This window comes from Triturus cristatus, chromosome 2_1 (assembly GCF_964204655.1).
Source record: "Triturus cristatus chromosome 2_1, aTriCri1.1, whole genome shotgun sequence".
In the NCBI taxonomy this organism is placed as follows: domain Eukaryota; kingdom Metazoa; phylum Chordata; class Amphibia; order Caudata; family Salamandridae; genus Triturus; species Triturus cristatus.
Genome location: NC_140581.1, coordinates 164,027,274 through 164,048,038, shown reverse-complemented (window position 1 = coordinate 164,048,038; position 20,765 = coordinate 164,027,274).

The following is a 20,765-nucleotide window of genomic DNA, read 5'->3' as shown; positions in this document are numbered from 1 at the left end:
TCAATGAGTCATGTATGAAGTCTTCTTCTTTTTCTCTTTATTTCAAGAAGCTTTCAAGAGGAACATCACAGTCACAGCCAACACGTGTTTCGTCGTATAGGGAATGTATTCCCACGACGTCCTCAAGGCTGTGCAAATAAAACAATAATAAACACCAGATATGGCATCACGAACTATGAACAAAGAGGGGTTTCTCATCATTAGTATAAAACCATCACAGTCCAGAAAGAGAAGGAAATATAAAAGATTCAAGCATTTTGGATTGTAAATTACAGATCTTACAAGGTGTAATAAGAATAGAGCCAAACGTAAAGGCGGATTCGATAAGACTATGACCCAAAAGAGATGGAGAGAGAAGGAAATCTAAACGTGACAATATCACTGGTGATATATTCTCGCATATTATACGAGAAAAATAAAGACCGTTCCTTGACACCGTAGTGACAGAGTGAGCCTCAAACCAGCATGCAAACCGGTGATAGTTTACAGATCCATAAGGGCCCCATGGCCAAGTATAATTACCTATTTCCTTGTTCAGTAAATCTCTGTTAAGTAAAATGAGAGAAAACACCAAAAGAAAAAAAAACATATAAAAACATGGCCAACCAAGGCTGTAATATCTAACCGTCACATTCGTGAGCAAGGCAAATAACCTACTTTAAATGTGGTTCAAATTCCAGACCACATGGGGATCTATTCTCGGATGAAGAAAATCAAAGTTTCACACTTTTGTTTCCAACGTGGCGCGTAAAATCAGGGTAATCTGTGAAAATGAAAGTAGGCTCGTGAATACTCCTTTGGGGTCCAAGTCCCCTCAGTACCGAGCTATGCACACAATCTCCTGCCTTAATCTATGGCTGCGTAGATAAGATCAAACACGCCCGAGTCTAACCAAATTCTACCACAAAGTCCGTAACTCAAATCCAAAGTGGCTGGTAATCATTAAAATAGCCACAATCTAACTTCATATCACTGAAATAGTAAATGCATCCTCTTACCTAAAGTTATCAATATGTATATCATGCCCTCGTCCTCACGTTCAGAAAGGCGGTTCCGCCGAGTACAGCAGCCCGTAACCCAAGTATCTCCGTAACGCCTTTGAAATCTCTCAGTAAATAAACTTCCGGACGGCGCTAAACGTCTCGTGTCAGAGTCATAGACCTAGAAACAAGACTCAGTGGAGTCTCCCCATACTGGTATTGCTCTGTATCCAGTTCAATTTAAAACACTCTTAATTTGAGATTTCCATAATTACGAAAGCCAAAGACTATAAAAACAAATCCAAAATTGATACAAGATAAAAGGATATCTTATCTTGATTAGGCGTGCAAACCACGTGTGCGTGTCCCGTATTTGCCAAACCCATCGTTAGGCTGTCGTCAAAAACTTTTTTTGGGGTTTACAAAGCTCAAGATCAAAGTATATAAAGTGAGAGTATTTTGTGCAATGATAAGCTCGCTTAATACGTCGTTTCTTATTAATGTCGCGTGTGTTTCCCAGGTTTCTGTGCCCTTGAATCTCTCCATCGGTTATGGTCAATAAAAGAAGTTATGTAAATTTCAAAACAAAATTCATCCAAATGTATGCAGAAACTACTAAATGGTATAAGATCCGGAAATAAGGCTATACATACAGCAGGACATAGACATCAAACATCTTGTGTAAAGTATTATAATTGATTTGCTCTACTTCATCAGAGTCGTGGTCATTTCGTTCATCAATATATACATTGACTTACATTTAATCACAGTACGCCACTGAACAGGGATGATTAACATACTTGAAAGAAAAAAGAAAGAAGAAAGAATGAACACACATCCTATCTGCCTAGGAAGTAATGTAGCTCTTGATCAATATTTAAGCCACACTCTGTGCTCCTCAATTTCAAAATCCATTGTGCTTCCTTTCGTCTTAATGTCAATTCCCTATTTCGACCCCTCGGGTGTCTAGGTATGTGGTCTATTCCGTAAAATTCAAAACATCTATTAGTAGTTTGTTCCGAACAGATGGATATGTGTGCTGCTATGGGGTATCTCATATCCCCATTTTTAACTGCTCGTATCTGTTCTCTGATTCTGTCTCGTAAGGGCCTGATAGTGCTGCCAATGTATCTCTTTCTGCATTTGCACTCTATGGCATAAATTACAAATTTGGTGAGACACGTAATGTTGGTCCTGATTTTGTATGTCTTCCCACCCGGGCCTTGAAATTCAGTAATTCTAGAGTGCGCCCACTTGCATGCCATGCATTGTCCACAGCCAGAAAACCTGCAAGAGTATTGGGTCAGCCAGTTGTCTCTATTCTTAGGTGTGGGATAGCTCACATCTCGGGCCTAGGCATAAACCAGAGTCCCAGAAAAAAAGCACAAAAAGGGCCTGATCCCCCCAGATATGATGGGGGGAAGTCCCTCAAGTATCCCTCCAGGGGTAAAAAAAAAAATTTCAATGTTGCCGCAGTCTCGCAGGTGGGTACGCATATCTGCTGCAAATTCTTTTTAAAAAGCAAGCACCGGCTCCCGCTCTTGCTTTGGAATAACCCCTGGGTGGGCCATATCCCGAGGCCCTTTACTACATATAGGAGGGGGCACACAAGCCCCCTCCTGGGGATCACCACCTACCCAGGGCATTGTTAATTATGAATGCTGCCCACAGCCCCAGGGACCGCCACCTCCCCGGGGCTAATTACAAATATATGGGGGCCTCATGAACACCCCCCTGCCCCGTGGACCACCACCTCCCCAAGGCTTAACAAAATTATGAGGGGGGCCTCGTGGACCCCTCCTGCCCCTGGGCCGCCACCTCCCTGGGACGCACATTTTTTTATTGTAAGTTAGGAGGGCGTAGGGCCTCCACAGCTGCCCCGGGAACCGCCACCTCCCCAGAGCACAGATGCAATAATTAAGTGGGTCTGTTGCAGCCCGAGGAACCTCCTGGAGCAAATTTAAACAAAGGAGGGGGTTGTGCGGCCCATCTCCAGGAGCCATATATGGCCCTGGGGTTTGCCACCCCCAAGGGACGGCTCCAGCAATGTTACGGTTTACTCCTGCAAAGCCATAGCAAACAGTGCTCTGCTTTGAGCAAGCAAGAGCATTTTGCTCTCCCTTGTTTAAGGTGGAGCACTTTGCTTTTACACACAGGAAGCTGCATGTCTGCAGCTCCCTGTGTGTAAAAGCAATGCCGGCTCCAGCAGGAGGCGGGGAGCCTTCACGATCTTCCGACAGTCCTCAACAAAGCGGCCTAGCCCTGGGGGAATTGGGTCCCTGGGGATGAAAATGGCCCCGGGGGATGGCGGCCCCCTTCTCTTTAATGAATTTTTAGTTTTTTTAAAGAAAAGGCCTGGCCTCGGGGGATGGTGTCCCAGGGACCGAAATCAGCCTTGGGAGGGAGCCAAACACAGCCCCTTCCCATTTTTTATATTAATTTGTTTTTAAGGGTTGGGCCCCGGGGGATGGGGTTCCCGGGGCCCAGAATGGTCCAGGGAAGTGGACCACATGGCCCCCCTTCCTAAAATATAGAAAAAGAAACAAAAAAAGCCAGCAACTCGCCAGAGGTCCCACTCCCTTTCTCCACTACTCTGCAAATGAGCCTCCTGGCGCACTCCTGGTTGGGGGATGAAGTCTCCTTGTCTGCTGGTGGCCCTTAGGGGCCAACAAGACCACTTGTTACCTCCAGTAAGCCTCACGCAGTTGGATAGCTGAGAGGTGGTCGGAGTCCACACCCCTTTCTCCACCACTCTGCAAATGCATCTCTCAGTGCACTGCTGGTGGGGGGATGAGGTTCCCTTGCCTCCTGAGGGCCTCATGACTAAAGTTGGCTGCTTCCCCCAACGAGTAGTTCCTATGAAGTGTGGCAAATTTCCATCCCAGAATGCAACATTTTCCCAAAAATAAAAATTGAGAAAATCTCTCTTTGGAGTGTGTGTCTGTGTAATCCATCCAGTGGTGTGGCTAATATCGGACTACACTCCCCTTCCATCCCCACTCCTAATCTAATTAGGGGGTTCCCATTAGACTAAAGATCAAGGAAGTTGGGGTGGTCTTGGTCCTGTGACATCTGTTTTATGCAGTGGCCACTGCTTATCTATCTAGCCCCCTTCCTCTCCCTAAATTGTCCAGCAAGGAGATCTCCTACCACCAAATGGCTGTATTGTCGCAGTCCCAGGCCTCTTCTCACCTACTCGGAGAACAGCTTGGCTCAGGCTGGCAAAGGCTGACCAATCAGAAGGGACTGCCCCATGGCTGCTTCAGGTAATTTCAAGATCGTAGGTTCTAAATCAAATTTCCTGAAATAGTTATAATAAATCTGGCCTTAGCAAGTTGTTGGGTTCAATGTAACAATTAATTTGATACTTTGAATTATATGGCGAGGTAGCTCCAATCCAATTTAGACTTTATTAAATTTAAGCAGGTGTTCCCCATGTTAGCCTATGGTGCTAGCAGCACTACAATGACCATACCAAAGAATATAAAATACCTTCTATATTGGCCCTGCTTTTTATAACTGTGCACCTTACTACCCTTGGAGCTCCAAGGGCAGACCTTAGGGGTGATGTATAAATAATACAATTGTAGTTTTGGGCTTTTGAAGTGCTTATAAACCCAAAGTCAAATTGGCATAATTTAATTTTAAAACCAGTCTGCAAAGCATGCCTGGCTTCAAAATGGCACCAGATACTACATCAGTCCACAATTAAGTTCAATAAGCCACTGGGGTGTCTAAACCTGCATACCCTACCATATACTGTGGACATACAAGAAAATTGCTCTTACCAATTATAATTATACCAATCAGCATATAACTTTAGGGGCAGGAGCACTGGCCCTGGGCCTAGTCAGCAGAGCCCAGGGCACTTTCAGAGTCAGTAACCACCAGCATCAGTCCAAAAATGGGGGGGGTGATCAGGGCAAAAAGGATGACTTTCCTACATTTACTCAGATAGTGTGCTTTTGGTGAATTGGTGTAAATGTGTTCAGCTGTTTTGAGAAGTTAAGCATTAAAATATAATGATATTTAGATGGTTGGTCAGTTAATTAAAATTATAGGGCGTTCTGATTGGTTGAGAAGGCTTTTTTACATCACAGCTTCGTTACTGTGAGACCACTCCTGGTCTGCTGGCACCGAGCAATCTGATTGGCTGTCTGCAATATCAACAGAAATGTTATGCTACCATTTTAGGACTCACTGACTCAAGCACGTGAGACTCATGTCTTGTGTTTTAAAAAAATGAAGTATAAGAGGGCAGGGTAGTTTATTTTACCCTGACTCCTTGACCCTTTTTGGGGGTTACCAGAGATGCCACCCCTGGAGCCCGAATAAAACAAGTTTGTGCTGTGGTTCCCACTGTAGGTCTGTTGGACCCAGCAACACCTCTGTTGTGGACCACCAGGGTAAGGCGAAACTCAGCGTTGTCTCCATAAGTTACTGCAGGAGTTCATTGGGTGCAGCAGAAATGTGCAACTGCTAAAAAGTGAAACTTGCATTGTACCTTAATATGCTGCTGTTTCAATAGTACTGCAGGAATACCGAGGTACAGCCTAAAAATGTTCCAAAAAATAGTTATTTGGCATGGATGTCCTTGGGTAATGTGTGACTGTGGAGGGTTGGCGAGCAGCAGGGGGTTGGCTACCTGCAGGGGGATAGGTGCATGCCCAGCTCATGGCTAGTGGTTGGTTGCAGTGGACGTCGATATAACGTCACACATTGTAACAAATGACATTCCTCAGTAAAGTGAAAGGTTCAGTTGTCACTGGAAGGATTCAAGTTAGATACCTGTAGTGATTTCCTAATTTACTGAGCCATCTTTGATGATATCTTATTCAATATTAAATACAATGGGGCAGATTTACAAGCCCCTTGTGTAATTTTTGCGCCGCCGTTGCGTCACTTTTTGTAACGCAGCAGCGGCGTAAAAATGCGGCCCATTTACAATGTGAGGCATCTAGGGAGTTACGTCATGTTGTAAAGCCCTGCGTCACATTATACCGTCGTCAGGTATAATGTGACACAGGGTTGGCGTGCCACCGCAAAAAAGCCTTGTAGATGTGACGCAGTGAAATCTACAAGATTTCACTGTGCCATTTCTAGGACGCCACTGCATCAAAACCTTACACCTGCTTGGAGCAGGCATAAGGAGTGATGCAATACAATGAGGATAGGCCTCCCCATACATTGCTTGCAACACGACTCCAGCAATGAGTGATTTTTGCTCCAACAGATGCCTCAGAACTTCTGACGCATTTGTCAATCCTTGCGCCATGGTGCGCCGTATTGTAAATACAGTGCATCCATGGTGGCGCAAGGGTTTCTCAGGGTGGCGTTTTCTCAGATGCGTCACTTTCTTGTAAATCTGCCCGAATGTTTTCATAGCTAATATAGATACTGGGTCCCTTAAGCCCATGAACAAGTGTTAAATAGCATTCACAGCCGTTTGCCACTTGCCATTGTTAGAGGTACCAACTGCAGTATAAATGGTACTTCCTCCTCCTTTTGTACATAATGGTTCTACCAGCATGGGGCTGTTTATAATTGTCCATCCAAAGCAAAGTGAAAGGAGCAATAGCACAGTCAAAGTGGATGTGAATACAATTTGCTCACGTTGCTCCCCATTATGTGTCTTCATAGTTGTAAATGAGAGCAGCCATGCATGGATGAGTTTGCAAAATGTAAAATCAATCCTCTGTTCACTGAACAACAGGCTAAATACTCCTTTCTGAGGGTGAAGAGAAGACACTTCAAACCTCAGAAGTGGGGCAGCTCCTAACAGAAACCATGGGCCAGATGTAGGTGGCTAAATACCAGTTGGTAATGCCGAAATTCGTTAAATATCTGCCTTACCGACCGGTATTTAGCCATGTGCGATGTAGGGAATACCGAACGCCATCGCAAATAAGGAATCGGTAAAAATAAGGGAAACCAGCTACCGATTCCTTATTTAGCGATTAGCAGACACCGAAACCCCTAAATACCGAATCGGTAAATGAGAAATCCTTAAATAATCGCAAATGCGATGTACCAAAAATCGGTAATACCGAATTTTAGAATTTTTGGTATTTAAGAGTCGCTAATTACCACTGACTCAAAGCAGGTGGTAATCAGGTGCACTGCATATAAACAGCCCCAAAATTATGCAACAGTGTGAACACAATGGCGACCCTCTATGTGATAGCAAGGCGGCTACGTTTGCGAGCAGCAGGACTGAGGATCTGGAGACGGGAGGAGCTTGTGTACAGACTGCGTGTTACACTGTTCCAAATGACTGAGGCTGAAATACATGAGAGGTACAGGCTACACCCCCCAAACCATCCTAGACCCGATACGGGAACTGCACCCACTCCTGGAGCATCAGACACCAAGTGCACATGCCATACCAACACATGTTCAGGTGCTCTGTAGCCTGCACCTATTTGCATCAGGAAGTTACCAGGGGGTGATAGCTGTGGCAGGTGGTGTGTCACAGAGTTGCCTGTCCTGTATCTTCAACTCCTTCTTGGATGCCATGATGCAGAGAATGCATCACTACATACGCTTCCCCAGCACGCAGGCGGAACTGCAGAAAACAAAGCTTGATTTCTACTAAAAGGCACAGTTCCCACATGTAATAGGGTGCATTGATGGGACCCACATACCAATCTGCCCACAGGCAGATACTGAATACATATACCAGAACCGCAAATCCATGCATTCCATCAACGTGCAGGTGATATGCGATGCGGACAACATCATCACTGACATCGTGGCCAAATTTCCAGGGAGTACCCATGACTCGTACATATTCAGGAACAGTGGGATCTACACACATCTGGCTGGGGGTGAATTTGGAGAAGGATACCTGCTAGGTATATCAATGTGACACACCCTGATGTATACCTTGGATGAATGTGTTGGTGACTCTTATTAATGGCGCTTCCTTTCCCATTTAGGTGACAGCGCATATGCCGTGCGGGCATTTATCCTAACTTCATACCTCAACCCTTCCACTCCAAGTGAGAGAAGATACAATGTGGCACATAAAAGCACGCGCAACGTTGTGGAGCGCACCTTTGGACTTCTAAAAAGCAGGATCCGTTGCCTCCACAAAAGTGGAGGTGCATGTCAGTACCGGCCCATCATCTGCTGCAAAATAATAGCAACATGTGCCATGCTGCATAACCTTGCCACAAAGAAAGGAACAGCAGTGGAACTAACTGACTCTGAGGATGAGGGTGAGGACTGTCCACAGCCAGAGCACAGCACAGCAGGTGTGGCAGCAGCACCAGATAGGAGACACAGACAGGCTGAGATAACACGCAACTATTTCTGAGTAAGTAAGGAGACACAGCCAGTTACTGTAAGTGAGTGACGATGTTTAATTATCATAGCACACCACCACAACATGAAGGGCGTCACATGCCAGACCTAATATAAATGCAGTTTCCAAAACCAAAACGGGTTACACCACCCATTTCGGTAAACCATGTGATGGCTGGTATTAGTTCCTGTGCCCACGTGTTGCACTGCTGCGTTCCTTGGGCATACTGTCCTCACTGCCAGTCTGTCCTGTGGCAGCGCAGTGCTGTTCGCTGCGCCTCCTGGACTCTGTGATAGGTGGCGTGATGCTACTGCGGCTAGTAGCCTCTTCACTATCCCCTCCATCACCTGTAGTGGCTACCTGGTTGGTCTGTAGCACTTCTAGTGCACTGGTCACTGTGACCAGCCCCCTTGCCACATCATGGCTGCAGTGGGCCATCTCCTCCTGCATTGCCACCGAGCGCCTGCAGAGCAGAGAGGTGGCATTGGAGAGGCGGTTCACCGCCTTGGTGTAGTTGTCAAATTTCTGCCTTTCCCTGCGCCGAGCCAAATGGTCCTCATCCAATTTTCTGCACAGCAGCCTCACTCCCTCGGACATGTCCCTCATGCCATCAGCCACAGTATTGTTCATGGACCAGATGCCCTTCCCTATTCGCATAATGTGCCCATTCATCTGTGCCATCTGCCGCTGGACTGACCTTATGGCTTTGCCTTTCAGGCGCTGCACCTTTAGCATGTTCCCCTCAAGACCGGCGAACAAACTCTCATCATCACCCTGTGAAGCTGGACTGGCTGCCCTTGCCCTGCGGCGTCTGGCACGTGTGTGGGCGCAATCTGAGGGGGACTGTGAGCCTGCACCGTTGGCATCCTCAGCCACCGTGGACTCTTGTCCTCCTATGCTGTCCTCCTCGGACACCTCCATCTGCTGGAGGCTGGCCACTGCATACCTCCTGGCTCTCGGTGCTGGTGGCGTTGATGGTGGTGTAGGTGATGGTGGTGGTGGTGGTGATGGTGATGGTGGTGGTGGTGGTGATGGTGGTGGTGGTGGTGGTGATGGTGGTGGTGGTCGTGGGGTGGTGTGCCCTGCGGGCGACAGTACCTCCTCCTCTTGTGTCCTCTCTGTCCTGGATGCCTTTCCTTTACTCCCCTCTGCAGCCCTGCGATGGCAGACAGAATGTACATTTGCTCACTTATCTGGCAGCATTTGTGTAATAATAAATTTCATGCCTGCCAATCAAACTGACTGTCTTCTGCTTGCTAATTGCTGATCTGTGTCACATGCCTTTGGGTTCAGTGGACTGACTGTTCTGACATGTGTTACTTCTGACTACATCTCCCATAATGCATTGCTGTTTTTTAGTAAAACATGTACTGGAGTGAGATTCACAATGCCTCATTGGGGATTGGGGTTAGGGAGTGGGGGGCACAGCAAGCAGTGCATGCATCTTACCTTGTTTGTTGCCATCTCTGGCTGAGCTGTCTGCATCCCCAATCCTACTCACCCTCTCCGGCTGGAGGGTGGACTCGACCAGGAGATCCAGGGCAGTTGGTGCAGGTGCTGTGTTTCTCCCTCCACCTGTACGGTTGGCTTGCTTCTTCCTCTCTGCCAGCCCCTCCTTAGCACGCTTACTCAGGTCATACCAGCGTTTTTTGAGTTCCTCAATGGAGCGCTGGGTTACTCCAATGGCATTGATTTTTTCTTGTATGACCAGCCAAATCTGCCTTTTCTGGCATTCAGGCACGTGCAGAGACTGTTTCCCAAAAAGTTTGTCGTGGTCCTTAGTGACATCCTCAAAAAGGACCTCCAGCTCCCTCTCACTGAATTTGTGCTTCCTCTTTCTTTCAGCTGCATCCTTCTCCCTCTCCTGGTTGTCCATAGTTGCTCAGTGTTGTCAGCAAATAGTTTGTAGAGTTGGTCCTGGCTTGTTTGCTGTGCTCCCTGCCTCACAAACAGCTTCAGGATCAGTGCAGCTGCATGGCTGTGTCCACTTCCTGTTTGGGAGGTAATGAGGATGCACAGGATTGGCTGATTTGACAATTACCGATTTTTTTAATTATCGAATCGCTAATTACTGAATCAGTATTAAGGAATCGGTGATAACGATTTGGTAATGGGGAATCGATATTTATTTTTACAGATTCTTTCCGAATTGCGAATTTTTACCGCTTATTACCGATTCGGTAATTTTTACCGACTTTTTACGTTCATCTGTAATACCGAGTTCTTAATAGCGTTTCGGTAAAAATCGCTATTAAGGACTCGGTATTTCAGGATTACCTACATCTGGCCCCATGTCAGCAATTTCGGCTATTTATGATACTCTAGTCAACTGTAGCTCCTTGACAATGTGGATACTTTTAATGTGAAAGCAGGGTTTCATGAACATATCAATCTTCCATGCCTGTCTCGTGAAGAAGATAGTATGATGTAGGCAATAGCTATAATTATCAAGGATATGGCCAGAGGAAAAGCCAAAGGTGAGAAGGCTTTCTTATGGCTTCCTCATCAGACTATATAAAATGCATAGGCCTCATTTCTCCTCCGTACTGTGTAGCATAAAGATGAAGAAATATATGTTTTCCTTTCTTCTGACTTCACAATATCCCTCTCACATAAATCTGTGAAGGATCTTATATGATACAGCAATTACCGTCCAATACTCCTTATGAATGCCGACATGACAATACTGGCTAACGGTCTGACTGACCCCCTCTCTACAGTGATTCAAAGCCTTATAAGCTCCTCATCAACAAATATGTTTCATATTATCCCACCCATACTGTGGCAGAAGGATAGGAATGAGAGAGTCTCCCAATCCAAAGAAAATGTTCAACTGTGCCAAGTGAGAATAAAATGCTGCACAGGAGCGTAACACAGGGCCCCGCATCCCCCGCGGTGCGGCGGGGGCCCCAGGGCTGCAGGGGGTCCCCTCAGCACAGTACCTAGGACTGAGCGCTCCGGAATACATCCAGAGCAGGTGGCCCTCAGTGTGCATTGCAGGGGGGCCCCTTAAACTTTCGTTAGGCCACTGATGCTGCACCATGGTGATCTGTGTTTTTTTTTACTCAACTAGTTTGGGGTCACGAAATGCTACCGGCAGGTGTGTACCAGTAACCTTAATTTTGCTTCTTGCCTTGGATCACCTGGAAGCGACCATACGTCAATCCCAGATTATTAAAGGAATAGGTACTCAAGCTAAGGAGCAGAAAATAATTCTATATTATGATGAGATCCTGCTTACAGTGGATAATAGGGTAGTTTCTAAGCACAGACTGATGGCTGTGATAGATTTTCAACATTCTCATGCTAGCGAGTGAATTAAGAGAAGAGTGAAATCAAATCTATGACCAGATCCATGACTAGTGCAACTGTAACAGACAACTGTTTTCCCAATAACCTAAAGTACCTGGCTATATTGGTTAATCCAGGTTTGGAAGACAGTGCCTCAGGCAGTAAATAAAACCTTCCAGTTGCAAGGTAATTCCTGACTTTCCTCTATGCACCCTCTAACACTCAGGTGTAGAGTACATCTTTTAAAATGTTGGAAGATCACAGATTTGAATTTATAATCAGGACAATAGCCCTAGTGAGTCCTCAATTAGTCCTCATCTAGTTGATAATGAGACCAAAACTTAAGACTTCTACACTATGGGCAGCCAAGGTCTCTGCCGGTCTACAAATCCTAGGTATGGACCAAAGGTGCATCATCTCTCAAAAATAGCTTCACCAAATCGAAATTAAACTGAGCTGTGTCACCATTTGTAGTGTAGTTCCTATATCCCTGATAGGCTCTGCGCATTGGAATAACATACACTATAGATTTGACATAGGACTAAGGTCAATATGTCTCTATCGAGTATATTAAACTTAATTACTTGTGTGTGCCAGCTAACTCAAAGGTCACTAGAAACTTCTCGAATATACAAGAAGGGATTAGTCTCTGACAACCGCATAAACATGACAACTTTGTTTCCTTTTAGAATCGGAACAGTCTCAGAATCGTGGAAACAATAGATAACAGTTTCACTCAGTCAATCGTGCATGCTTCATTTCTACAGAGTTGCACAGAAATAGAGAGACGGGCATTTCAATAAAAGGGTTTATTGAACAGTCATATTTCTCATGCAAGAGATATGAATTGCTACAATTGTAAGACAGACTGCAAAGTACAATATGTATGAGATTAGCAGTAAGATAAAATAATACTGCAATAGCATGGTTTGTAGCTATGACATATATTAATCAAAACACATACATAAATAACATAAGCTAAAATGTGATACTCATCTGATGCTTCTAAATTGTTCTACCCCAGTGTACCTAACCTAAGTGCAGTACGAGGTTTGAAGTAGGTGCCATTTCTAAAGTATAGCTAGCTTTATTTTTAGTTTAGCCAAGAGTTGCCAAAAGTTTCTCTAAGTTCTAGTCAGTTCCATACCTTAGAATGAGAGAGATTGGAATCTCTTTTCTGGACTCGATAGTCTAACCCCCCACAAGGGAAGTCGGAGAGCACTGGAGCTGGATTCTCTGCGAGGAGGATGTCAGCGTCAGTGCATCAGGCTGGAACTCGATCTCCTTCCGAACTTGCCGTGGCGAACCGCGTAGTCTGGGTTGGATTGAATCCTCCGGGAACCGCAGTTTGCCAGGGTAAGTGCTGGTATATTTATACCTTGAAGGTGTCTAGGAATGCCAGTATTGACGTAAAAGTCAGGCAGAGGAACGTCATGAATGAACCCCTAAGGAATAGACGTTCATGCATACTTAATGAGTTCTTGGAGAAATCAATATTCAAGCTGAGGGAAATTCCTAAAGGCTTAAGGGTCCGGTTTTGCAAGAATTCGTTGTGACGTGGATGGACCGATGTAGGTGGCCATGCCTGTATTTGGTTTGTACGGACAATGTCTAAATAATGGCCGGATTTCTATTTCCAAATAAGGGCAATGTGAATTGTACCTATATCAGGGCATAAATCGGGAATCCTATATGCGAAATCTAAATCTGCACACAACACATTGAAGAACATTTACTCAGTAACGGGACATGATTCATAAAAAATCTGATAATTCATGATAATTCATGATAAGAGTGTGGGTTTCAACTCCTGCAGAAAGCGTGCAGGTTTGTGCACTCGGATACCCCTCTCTGAAATAATGTTGGACCAAAGGTATCTGCTCGCTCCAGGACATGCTCCACAATGCAATGTAAATCAAGAGGGGAGTGAACCTCACCAGTCTATGGACAAGAGTCTCAAAGTAATGGGGCAACACAAGGCCAAAACATGTCAACCAGATTTTTAGATATTTAGGACCAATAACCTACCCAAATAACATCTCTATGTTTTTAGTCTTACCCTTATCCCTGTTTTAATAAATCACTCTCACAGGCGTAGGAGGTAATTATTTACTTGTTTCCTCTAGATCCCACCATTGTCTTCACCCAGACAATCTCCTCCTGGTGGAGGTATGACTCACTGGGAAAACCGAACACTCAAGTAAGAGATCCAATGCTGATACTATCCACTACATCACTCCAATGGAGATAATATACACTGTTATATGGTGGTAACAATATAGTTGAGGGTCTCCAACACAATCTCTTTGAGACTCTGGTTCATAGACTGGCAAGGTTCACTCCCCTCTTGATTTACATTGGATTACACTTGCTAAGTGAAACCATTCCTGCTTCTCCCTCCCCCAATATGTCTGAAAGGTCCACACTATAAGAAGCTGACTGGGCTCTACCTGTTAGAGAAAGCACAAATACATAGACTCTGATTTGTGTAATATTTTAGTTTCTAAACTATTTTTGAAGTAGATTAAACACTCGCTTCATTTACATTCTGGCTCTAGCCTCTCCTTGCATTGTGCTTCTTATGATATCCTCTGTTCAGAATCTATATCCCTATGTTATGGGTCCAGACAACCATCACCTTTGTGCTCTGAAGTATGCTACAGCTAATACCCTGTACATGGCACTTTACTTCTGGGGCTTCAACAGAACAACAGATGTAAAACACTGTATCAAGAGTTGTGCTGCATCTGCAAACAGTAGAACCACGTGAGCCCAGCCCTAAGCTCCATTCACAGAATCCCAAGAGGTAGAATTGTTTTAAAGTCTCTAAGCATCACCCACCAAACTCTACAAGGAATAGAAACCACAGTCCTCCATGGGAAATGTCTTACAGAAAAGTCTGCTTAAGAATCTATGCAAAGATGCACATAATTACGATCCCAGCATACATCAGACCCTGAATTGTATTGATTGGATCCAGCCATAGAACAAAACTTCAAAACAGACTCTATGTTCAAATTAGGAGTTTTCATGACTATTCAGCCTATTATAAATTACTGAAAGCATAAGAGTACCAATACAAATACTCCATGTGATGCACCTATTACTATAGCCATTGACATTTCTACACTGAGGTACAGGTTTACCGAAGCTAAAGGGCTGTTAAACATGACCACTAATCATAATCCTCTTTAGACTAATGTCAATGGATTGACCAAGACACATAGCTCCACCTTCATTTGTGTTGAACAGTCAGAGCATGCCAACAAGCACAATGGACTCCTTGCAAATGCACATGAGGGCACCATATAATCCCTCACCTACATAAATTCTCCAGCCACTCTATCTGCATGATGATTTAGGCACATCTCTTCCCCTCAATTACTGCACCAGTGATACAGAGAACAAGGGTAATCCATTATGCCTATTAGGAGCCTGGGTTACAGTGTTCCAGGAAGGACTCAAAAATCCTGAGTAAAATTCTGGCCTCTCTTATCCAACAAGTCCTCCCCGCCTAATTTATAACGGCAAAAATGGTTTTATCCCTGGTAGGTGTGCCACTTTGAATATCAGGCAACTGTACTGCATCTTTAAGGCGGTGCCTGGCCAGTGGACCCAGGCCGTAACCCTGGTCTTGGACCTGGTAAAAGATGTTGATTCCCTCAGTTGATATGACTTGTTTTCAACATTGACTCGCTTCAGATTTGGGACCTGCACTATCAAACTATTCTGATTGTTATACACTGACCCAATGGTGAGGGTCTGCTCAGGGGGCCTGATTTTGCACCCTATACAGGGGATTAAAGGCACCCAGCAGGGTTGTCCTCTTTCCCCACTACTCTTTGCACTGACGATGTAACCTCTTTAGGAACGTGCCCCCCTCTCAAGGAGGTATTGGGACATCACCTTGCCAGACAGAATACATGCAATCTCGCTGTATGCAGATGACCGATGACCACTCTGAAATGGCCTGACTCTTAACGTTATTTGGAGCCCTCTCTGGGCTATGATTGAGCTGGGCCAAAAACTGCCTATTTGCCCTGACTCCTTCATGGCACTAACCTCATTAGATATGGTGGAAGTCCCGCTACAATATGAGAAGAGGTCTTTCTGCAATTTGAGTATTAAGATATTTCATTCCAGAGTTGATTACCTAGATGGGAAACTCACTACTGCAGTGTTGTCTATCCGAGCACAAGCTACCTTCTGGAAATCCTGGCCACTATCGGTAAAGGGTCACGTAGAAGATGGTGATGCTCCCCAGGCTTCTGTATAATTTAACTACCCTCTCAGTTATATCTTGATGGAAGGTCTTTCAGGACTTAGTTAAGTTACTGGGGGGGGGGGGTCTCATCTGACATAACTGCTGCCGTTGTGTGGCTCTATTGAAGCTGCTGCTCCCTCCAGCATTGGGGGTCTGGGAGCCCCTTGGTTCAAATTACATTTCCTGGATGACCAATTACAATAGCTCACAGGGCACTGACTGGAGATGACGGGGAATTGGCCCCCTTAACCAAATGGCTGTCCTAGCCCTAACATTGCTGGTGTCTGCTCATCTGAAGGACGCCCTCACCTGTTGTGGGTGGCCCTGTGGTGCCTGACCAGAAGACATCGTCTCACCGGGGTTTTACCCCTCATTCCTCCTCGATTTCCCTTCTGGGCCTCCCCAAAGTCCTTAGTTGTCTCACCAAATGGGACTTGAGAACCTAAGACCAGGCACATGGTCTACTATGCCGGCTCTTACAGGAGCATTGGCAGACAGAGGAATCCGATGCAGGCTTGAGTGCCCCCTATTGATTCCTAACACACATTGGGAACTGGGAAGAGATGTTTATTTTGGATCACACAGGCAATGGTCGCCCTCTACTACTGCATCTCTCAGTGACCTTGGAGGCAGGCTTTGGTGGGGCGTTACAAGAGAGGGAACTGGCAAGGGCTCTGGAATATCCCTGTCTGGGCACCTGTAATGCGTGCCAACAACTGATACAGTTCTATGTATTACACAGAGCTTATCTTCTGCCCCAGCACCTCCACCACATATTCCTGGATGCCAGGAAACTTGCACCCAGTACGCATCCCCAGTGGCAGGTCTCCTTCATGTGCTCTGGGACTGCCCCACCTCTATTGGACAGAAGTTACCCTGCGACCACTAGGTGACCTCGCTTGGACTCCTGGGAGGCTGGAGCTTTGGGAATTTAGAGCTAGTTATAAGATAGTGGCTCTCTTTACTGACCTAGCACTCATATTACAAAAGTGGTCAGTAACGATTAAATGGAAAATCATTGCATCTCCAAGTGGTGTGGTATGGAGGGCTGTGGTGGCAGAGTGGGAAGGAGCAGGGACAGCTGCCGTCACAGGGAGTAGGCCAAGGGCATCTGCCACTGCCCAGCAGCCCCGATGTGATATCAACTATTGTGTCGGTTCATGGAACCCGGGATGGATGGCTTCTCCAACTCATGATCCCAACACAGTTGGGTGTTGATCCCCTCCACACCCCTACCTGCCAGGACTATCATATCCTGTGGCAAGGGGAATATCTCACAAAGGACCAGAGGGAGTGAGCTCCCCACTCTAACCTACACGAGGTGACTGGTTGATGTGCTCCCCATACTTGTCTCTCTTTTAACTCTGCTCAGGCCATGCCCTAGGTAGGACACAGGGTATACCCCCAGACACAGTTTATACCCTCCCCTCTATGTCATCTTCCTGACTACAAGTAGGTTTCCCATGTTCTCTTCTCTCTCCCAAGGCCCCTCATCTAGTTAGGCACCGTTCCCACCTCTAACCAGAATACTAACCCCATACATATTCATGATGACTAAAACAACTGAATACCTCCCCTTCCCTCTAACTGTACTCTGCCATTCCCTTTGCTGTTTTGCTGAGGATGAGACCTATATTTATTCTGATATAATTGAACCTGCCTCTTCTGAAATGTTGCTTCTATGATGTATGCTTTTCTGTCAAAATAAAAACTAATAACATTTTCTATTTTTTTTAATTCAGTTTTCGGAAAGATGCCCAACGTTCACTGCACAGATAATACATTTGTGTCTTGGGATAAGACTCTTAGAGTGTATTTTGACAGGGTTATATGAAGAGAAAAGAAGAACTGTGTTAAACTTGTCAGCGTTAGGATAATTGTCCCCCATATGTTTTGCCTTATTCCCCCATATCGTTCTTTTTTTAAGTTTAATAAGCTTTATTGAATAAAAGTTACTCATAAAACATATGCCAAACAGAAAGTTACATAATAATCATCATATAAAATACAGATGGGCAATAAGACAAAGCAGAAAGCTGTTTAAATTTTAAGGGTTATATAGGAAGGAGGAGAGGGAAGGGAGAGAGAAAAAAGGGGGGGAAGAAAGATATACTCTGCAACTAGGGATCAAATAACAATAGTACTCTAAAGAACAAGAAGGGTATAATAAGCATATCTTCATATGAATAATACACTGCTAAGGGTTAGTGGAAGGAAAAAAGGCAAAGAATAGAATCATGGAGCTCGGACATTTTTAGAATGTTTATGGGAAACTTGAGTAACTGCAATCTCATTCAAATAAATAGTTAGCGGTAACCAAAATAGATCCCTGTTTACATGTGGGTTACAATAGGAGGCAGAAGCAATATCCAGTCTATGATAATGACACACAGTGTTCCACCAAGACTTAACTGAAAGTTTGTTTGAGCATTTCCAGTTTGCTGTAATTTGTTGAAAGGCTAACATCAGGTCAAACAATCCTTTGTCATGGATTAATAAATCAAGAGATTCTGATTAACTTCCCGTAAAGAGAAGAACATTTGATAAAGGAATATGTATATTAAAAATAATTGAGATGTGATACCAAATATGTAACCAAAAAGAAGCTACGGGAGGCATGAAAACAGGAGATGAGACAAGTCAGCCAGGGGAAAGTCACATGACCAACAGGTCTTATTATTAGTGTGTGTAAAGTTAGCTATAGAGAGGGGAGTAAAAAACAATCTGTGATATAGAAAAAACATAGATTCAGTAGTGGATGCAGATCTAGAGATTTTTAACGATCCAGCCCAAATCTTAGTCCATAGATCAATGCTCCATTCACAACCAAAATCTGTCTTAGTCTTAGAACGCTCCGGGTCAGTGGAGTAAAAGTATTTATATATCAAGGAGGCCTTTGGAAGTAGCAACAACATTCTGAGGAGCGGGTCTTGTGTAGACAGGGAATCTTCAGGAGGAAGGGAAAAATAAACATCCAGAATCACTTCCATATGTGTAAAAGAATTTTGCAAAAACGAGTGAGGACATTTAAATGTGGCTTGGAATTGAGGAAAGAAACAAGGAGATATGCCATCAAACATATCCTGAACCCAGATGATACATCTAGTCCTCCAGGATCTCCAAAACAAAGGTCTGCCGTTAATGGTAATGAGGCAGTTATACCAAAGAGGAGAACAAAGGAATGTGCTTCTAGAAACTATTTGTGGTGGACAGTGGGGCCTTAACAGAGAGCAAGTGTGTTTAAACAGTGGAAAAGATGTAAGAATAGCCTTGACAGTGAATGCAAGAATCTCTTTGATAGAAAAAGGGGCAAACAGACAACGCTCAATAGGAACCCATAAATGGGCAAAGGGAGAAGTGTCTGTAAGAAGCCAGTAAGATGCTTGTTTTGCCAGGTCAGCATGGCAAAATAAACCTTGCTTGTAGGATTTTTCTATAGGGAGATATTAGTGATTTATCATGAATGACTTTGAGGCCAGACAGAACAGCAAACTCATTTATTATGCTCTCCGTGGGGAGAGGGGAGAGGTCTGCATATATATTGCTTACGTAAAGAAGCATATTATCAGCAGATAAGGAAATAAGATATGAGCGTTTCCCAAAGCTCTCATCTTGGTCGCAAGCAGGAGGGGGGATTGAGGGCCATCACTGCTTTGCACTACTATACACTGGGTAGGCACCAGATAAGTGGTGTCCTGTTTTTATCCTTTCTGCGCAGTGAGCATATAGTTGGTGAACACATCACAATATCTGGGGGCCAAATCAGAAGTATTGAAGGGCCTGAAGCATACAAATTCCAATTTCGTGTTCTAAATGCTTGTTATAAATACAGAGAAAACCATGCTGATTGGGGCCAGGCCAAGGGTACCTCTTTCCTTATTAAATAGAAACATTTAATGCTCAGTAAGATGTTACTCCTGGGTATAAATCCATTTTGATCTGGGTGCACTAATTCTGGCAGGAGAGGCAGTAAGTTTTCAGCTATTATCTTACTCAAAATGTTATAATCAGAGGACAATAGTAGTATGAGTCTGTAAGAGTACAGAGATTGTTTAAATAAGTAGATGAGTCCCTACAACTCTCTGGACTAGTGTAATGTTGTGGAAAGCGTTAATTTTGCAACACTGCCTTTTTACTAAGCCAGGAGTGGTGGGCAGTTGGAAGATTAGGCAAACATGTTAGTGTAATGTTCTACTTTGATAGTATGAAACCTTTTATAGTGGGAACTGATGTGGATACAGTATTAAACAATATATAAACAAATACAGATGTTTTTCCAGTCTTTGTAATTAAAATAATTTAGTTAGAACCATGTTTCCACAGGGAAGGCATTTTTTAACTTACCCGTAACGTTTGACTAATCTTATGAAGATTTCCCCAAAAAGTGTCAAGTTAATTCTTGCTGTGCATGGGAAGTTTTGGGTAATCCGTCAAGCGGGGGCTGAAAATAAGGAGAGGGCAAAAAAAGGGAATTTTTCTATGTTAATTTCGATAGACTCTATAGACCCCTGCAGATCAAACTGCTAGATGGAATTATACCAAATTTGGTAGAAAGCTAGCCTTTGGTCTCCAGAATGCGATTTTTGTTATTTGGTGTAAATCCATTCAGTAGTTGGCGAGTTATTAAAGGAAATCCAAATTTGTATATCTACGATCACAACTACTTCAAGAATAATAACAAGCTCATGAATCGATCTGCAGAGCTCTGATTGGCTGTCAATACTGAAGCCAAAAAAAGGGGGCAGGGTCCAAATACCCTGACCCTCTAGCTCTGCTGCTGGGGTCCCAGAAGGATAAAAGCATTTGTTTGTTTTTTAAAACGAGGGCGGCACACAGGGCCTCCCTCCTAGTCCTCATTCATGCCCCAGGGACCACCACCTTCCAACGGCTCTTGTTTATAATAATGCAGGGGAGCTGTGCAGAC